This window comes from Gadus macrocephalus, chromosome 1 (genome assembly GCF_031168955.1).
Source record: "Gadus macrocephalus chromosome 1, ASM3116895v1".
Lineage (NCBI taxonomy): Eukaryota > Metazoa > Chordata > Actinopteri > Gadiformes > Gadidae > Gadus > Gadus macrocephalus.
This window is the reverse complement of record NC_082382.1, coordinates 15,979,352-15,985,536: the sequence shown is the minus strand read 5'-3', so window position 1 is coordinate 15,985,536 and position 6,185 is coordinate 15,979,352. Positions and strand designations below refer to the sequence as shown.

Sequence of the window (6,185 nt, the reverse complement as noted above, 5' to 3'; positions counted from 1 at the left end):
GGAGTCCTCCCCTCTCTCTCTCTCTCTCTCCCTTTAATACGTAACAGAAAAAAAGCAGTCTTTCGGCAGCCAGGTGTGTCTTGGCTGCTGAACCCATTTGACTTGCCAGCCTGGCCAGGAAATGAACCCTTAGACTTGCCATGGTCAGAGTCTTACACACTTTGCCTGCATGTGCTTGAGCATGAGTGTGCATGTGTGCGTGTGTGTGTGTGTGTGTGCTTGAACCCAGAGTACACACTGCCCACGCATTAGTACTTGTGTGTGAGTGCAGGTGTCCGAGCAGCTGCAGCCATGTTAGGGGGCAGGGAGGAGTGGGGAAGGTTCTGTTCATGGGGAGTGTTCGGAGCAATTGATACATTGCAAATAGAATGGACTTCCTGTACGGGGTCTGCGGCTTCGCTGCTAAACACTTCAGGAAACTGGATACACTCACACATCCTCTGAGGAGATAGGTGCGGGGGGAGGGGGGGTGTTGTGGTGGGCAGGGTTACTGGAAAAGTAAAGAGTAGGTAGAAAAACTAAGAGAGAGAGAGAGAGAGAGAGAGAGAGAGAGAGAGAGAGAGAGAGAGAGAGAGAGAGAGAGAGAAAGAGAAATCCTGAATACCTCAATATCAGCCTCATGTTTTCGAATCAGCTTCCCTGTAGTCCCTCTACCATGGCACTTCCTCATAAATCCTTTGATATTAATGATGTCAATTGACGGTTATGTTTTCGTCAAATAAAAATGATTATTTAGCCCTGTAGCTATTTTGTGCGGTACTACAGAGCTCATTTCTCAGACGATATAATTTGTCCTCCTCCCTCGCCCCTCCATCTAATGAGACGGGCATGTAGTGAAATTAACCGCTGAGAAGCAAAGCTTTGTATATCAAACAATCCAATGATCCTTCACCAAACAAACTCAATATGCATTAGATAGCAGCTTTGTGAATATTGGAAACGGCCTCCCTACTCGTTGAAACTGAGTGTGTGCCTATGCATTTGCACGTGCATGCGTGTATGTGTGTGTGTGCGTGTGCATGTGCATGTGTGTGTGTATGCCTGTGCGTTTGTGTGCGTGTGTGTGTGTGTGTTGGGGGGAGAGGGGTTACATTCTGAGGATGCACGGTGGAGAAAAATGCCAAACTGAAATCATCCATCACAATGCAATAAAAAGCCTCCAGCGCTGTGAGTGGGTGAGAACAGAGATGTTTGTATTGGCCCACTGGGTTTCCCCCTGTGTTGGGGCCATCTGTAAATGAACGTGTAACTGTTAAAAAATGTTCTTTTTATTAGAAGAATTGCATCATTAAATCACATTATAAAAACTAAAAATGCACCATTAATTTCCCCCTTCCAAACATTCATAAGTACATGTCTCCCACTCTGTCCCCGGCCCCCTCTCGCTGTTCCCCCATGGGGCGGTAATTCCAAAGCCATTCAATTCCATTATGCAAATACACCAAATCGGGTACAGGAGAGAGATCCGTGAACACATGCCTGGACTTGGGGGCGTCCGAATACATAACAACAAATTACTTTCTAATCGTCTGCAGCGCGGGTCGAATGACTACAGTCCATGAGGAAGTCCCAGGGAAAAGAAGGAGGTTTCTGAGGCCCGGCCTCAATCACGACATCACCAGTAGGATGAATAATAGATGAGCGAGGTGATGAGATGGATCAGCTAAGGAGATAGGGGTGGACAGAGCAGGGCGGGCTCTGGCCAGATGGGACCTCCTGGGAGGGACAGCAGGGAAATGGAGATAAGCAGTGGTCTCAGGCCGTGGGGACGTCATGCCAAAGAATGCCATTGTGGGAATGGCGAAACCCCCTTTACTGAGAAAGATGATACACTATGGAAAACACACACACAAACAAATATTCAATGACCCCAATCAAAATAAAAATCTGGACGCACTTTGCAAATACAGAGCAATATACATAAGTTATTGTTTTACGGGGGCCTTTAAAAGTCCCCTGATCGTATTTACTTCAAGGGTAATTACATCTATTTTAAGGTGTTCCCCTTTAAGTCCCCTTTAAATTCTGACCCTGATCCGTATACGTAGTAACAAACACAGCACGAGATATTCATTTTGCTTACACATGTATACATTTAAACACACAGCCAAACAAAGAAACAACACATATGTCATCATAAACCCGTACCCACACCTATCCCTGCTTGTGGTGACCCCTTGCACAGCCACATCACACATTCGCCACCGCTGACAATGCCAGCACCACATGACAAATGCAAACAAAAGGTTCCCCTATTCGTCACTGTAGGGCTCAGAAGGAGCATAATTATACAAGCCGGCAAATTATGACATTCCCGTGTTTTTGTTTGTCCTCCAAGAGTTTACATGGCGGATGGAGGGGCACCGGGGGGGGGGGGGGGGGGGGGGGGCCTCTCTATGTGGGCAACCCGAGTGTGCGCACACACACACACACACAAACACACGTACGCACGGAAACTAAATATAAACACAAAAACCAACAGACAAATAAACATACACAAAACTTTTCTTTTTTTTCTCCCGCCCTTGCCGTTGCGTACCCTGTCTCGGTTCGCAAGGCATGATTAATCCATTGCCGAGTGGGGAAATTTTGACCCTAAACAGAAAAGTCCTGTTGAGGCTGCGCGAGGCACTGATTTATTTCTGCGCTCCTTCAATCACATTAATTATTCCGGTGCAGGTGCAGGACCCAATTCCTCTTCCCCAGCTGTAGCCCAGCCCTAACTAAGTGACACACACACACACATACACACACACCCGTGCGCAGGCGTACACGCTCTGTCCCCATTGCCTGTTCAGGTCTGGCCAACAGAGTCTGGGTGGCACGGAGAACGCGGGCAATCACAAAAAGGTGAAAAATTACACACGCCGCTCTAGCCAAACACAAATAGTAAGGCAATTACTGAAAACACAAATAAAGACGGCACCACAACCTGGAGGGATAGAGCGTCTGCTCGATTACACCCGGGTTACACCATCTCCTATTCCCGCCAACCTCCCTCTTTCTCATGCCGTAGTTGTCCTGAACTGACTCCATGGAGATGAGGTCATTTGTGCTGGTTCTTTGTGCGTATGGATGTGTGTCCCTGTGTCTGTAATGTATGCACCAGCATCTGCCTGTAAGCGTCTGCAACTCTGCACTCCTGTGTGCGTGTGTGTGGGTGAAAGGCTGTCAAATGCAGTCACTGCGGCCCTGTGGCCTAGCTAAGTGAGCTATCGGCGTGCGACGTGTCACTGAGAGCTCCCCTCATTATGACCTGCATTAGCACCCTGCCTGCTCATGATTAGCTCCCCTACTGAGCTCCCGTCCACACCGCAATGTGTCTCCATGGGTCTCTTACTTATATGCAGGCGCGGGCGTGTACCCTTAAGTCTGCGTTTGTGTGTTTATGTGTGTGTGGTTCCAAGTCGGCATTTGTGTGTGGGTGTGGGTGTCTAAGTATATGTTTGTGTGTGTGTGTGTGAGTAAGAGGGGCGACCTCTCTCTCTCTCTCTCTCTCTCTCTCTGGAACATTGTCTCTTCATCCCAGTGACAGCTCCCTCATTTCTCCATTACAAATGGCTGCTGGTCCTGGTCGGCATGCATCAGAGGCCCGGACACGGGCCCCATCACCACTGCTCTGTCGCTCTCATTTATTACCCAGTTTGTTTGCACTCTTATCCGCGGCCTTGCCCCACCAGTCCATCCATCACACACACACACACACACACACACACACACACACACACACACACACACACACACACACACACACACACACACACACACACACACACACACACACACACACACACACACACACACACTCACGCACACACAAACCAACAGTTCTCACACTAAAACTTGCTTAAAACCCATGGGGTCTATGCTATGTAAACGCCACAGTATAGTGTGCATAGAGAGTTGCCTCAATAGTTACATCTTCCACAAAGTGCTCATGCACGTCTCTCCACGCCCACCAATCATCAGCTAACAAAGCCTTTGGTTCAAATGGACACCTCTCCCATCTTTATTCATTTTCAATGGCACCACTCCATCATTGTCACAGGGCCATTCTCATCTGTTCCAGTGGTCTAATTTAGCCTGCATTCTCGCTCCCATTCAATAAATGCTTTCCCCGACAGCGAATGTGTGTGTAAGACAGTAGCATTGATATAATCTCCATCAATCTCAATCAATATCTGTCAATATTTCTAATGCAATCGATTTTTAAGTCGATACCTCGTGTCTGGCCCCGGCGTGTTTGCACGCTCTGGGACCTGCTTGAAGAATTCCCAGACAAAATCCAGATTCAAGAGTTATATTTATCAAATGAAGAGTAAAACAAAGGGAAGTTCTGAGCAATGAGATTCTTATGACGGCATTTGTAATTTGTGTCCTAATTTAGTAGGAGGGGAATGTTAATTAGAAAATATTTAGTAGTCGTTATTCCCGATATTAAAGCTATTCCAGATGTGCCTATTAGATCTAAGAGGGAAATGTACATCAAAGTTATCAAAATTATTCATATATAGTTCATTTTAATAATCACACCAGCATTGACAGAGGATAGCTTAATAGCAGCTATATTATCAAGTGCATGTAAGAATTCTATCGTTCTAAAGTAAACATAACTGACTTATTTTGTTCTGATTCACGTACAGATGTATATATTATGTCTTTGTTGGTATGTACAATATGATGGAACCCGGACAGTAGCATATAAGACTGTGGTAAATATCACACGTCTCTACAGCATTTGTGTTGTTTCCTGTCTCAAAAGGCTCTATCAAACAACACTGTGTTCAGTCTGCAGACTGCAGTCGATGTCTGCACCTCTTAACCATGTCGGTTTACCTTGTTCCAAGGTCGCGGCACTGAGCAAAAAGCATCACCTTCCTGGAAAAACCTCCTTTACTGAAACTATTGTTCTTTATGGCAGGAATGGGCGAGCCAGAAGTAATCAATATTGTTAATTGTGTTTACTGGAGAACACTCATTCATATCGACACTCCTGATATCTCAGACTAATGTCCAGTGGAAATGATGGAACTATGAGGGGGGGAAAGGAAAACAAAACTATAGAAAAGTACTTAGGCTTGGTACTTTGGTTTTATAATAACTCTTGTTTACATCAGTCTTTAGGACTTAGACAAATGTAGATAATATTGCTTTCAATATTTGGGACGGACGTTATATCATCCCTTGGGGTGATTATTTTCTTTTCATAGCCCACTACAAGTTACTTTATGGAGCAGGGTTTATAAATTATAAATGGAACTGCTCGGTCAATGAACATCAGATACAATATAATAAAACATTTTAAGATGAGAACATTTCACAAACACTCCCTCAAAAACGACCCCCATTATGTCCACACCACTTTAACCACTGGGTCCAACTCATGTGGAGTAGAGTCCAAGTCCAGGGTATGCAATAGCTTCTGTGTTGTCCTCTCTGTGCACTACAGAGGACAACGCAGAAGCTGGTACAGACAGCGACACACACAGCCACATACACACACATACACCATCTTTGGGGGCCAGCTGCCAGCAAATGAAGGATCTCCCTCCCAATTCACTTGTTATTGTGCTGTCTGGGTGACAAGTATACCTATAGAGTGAGTATTTATTTCCGGAATGTTTTGTTCAGTTTTCCTGCAATGATGAATGTTTCTTTTATAAATCCATCGCCCCGGCTTTTAAACCATAAACAATATTTCTCTGGCCGCAGATTCCTTGTGCAGCAGTCTTAGGGAACCTTGAGATTTCCAGGCTCTGATTTAATGGCTCGTAATTCCTGAAAGGCAATCCCTCTTCCCCTTCCAACGCTCCATCCGTCCCGCGGCTAACCCCTCCAGACCACTGCTCACAGGCGTACCCCCAGGCCTGTCCAGGGGGCCAGTTAAACTCACTTAGCTGGAAACAGCACAGTGCCCCCTCTGTCGATGGTGGCAGCCAACTCACTAATGGCTGACACATTAAGCCTGTGCTTCTTACCCAAAAAAAACGCTTTGTTTGTTCCTTTGATTCACAGAGATACAGCTTTTCATCATGGGCCGCTGTGTGCATTGTCAACTCCAGCCAGTTTTGTAGCGAATGATCGCGTGTCGTTTGGATATTGATTTCATAATCCATGCACAAAAGCATCGGAACTGCCAGTTCTAATTGATTGCTGCTATGAGAAAGAGGATAAAACGTCTATGT

The 6,185-nt window shown here is 45.8% G+C and overlaps 1 long non-coding RNA gene across 1 annotated transcript in view; it reads right to left on the bottom strand.

Moving 5' to 3' along the window:
- Positions 1-1,171: 1,171 nt before the first annotated feature.
- LOC132455560 (uncharacterized) overlaps positions 1,172-6,185 on the bottom strand; it is a 35,995-nt gene continuing 30,981 nt past the window's right edge. The window contains exon 3 of the long non-coding RNA XR_009525293.1: positions 1,172-1,716. This is a non-coding gene — a long non-coding RNA (uncharacterized LOC132455560). The remainder of the gene's footprint in view (positions 1,717-6,185) is intronic.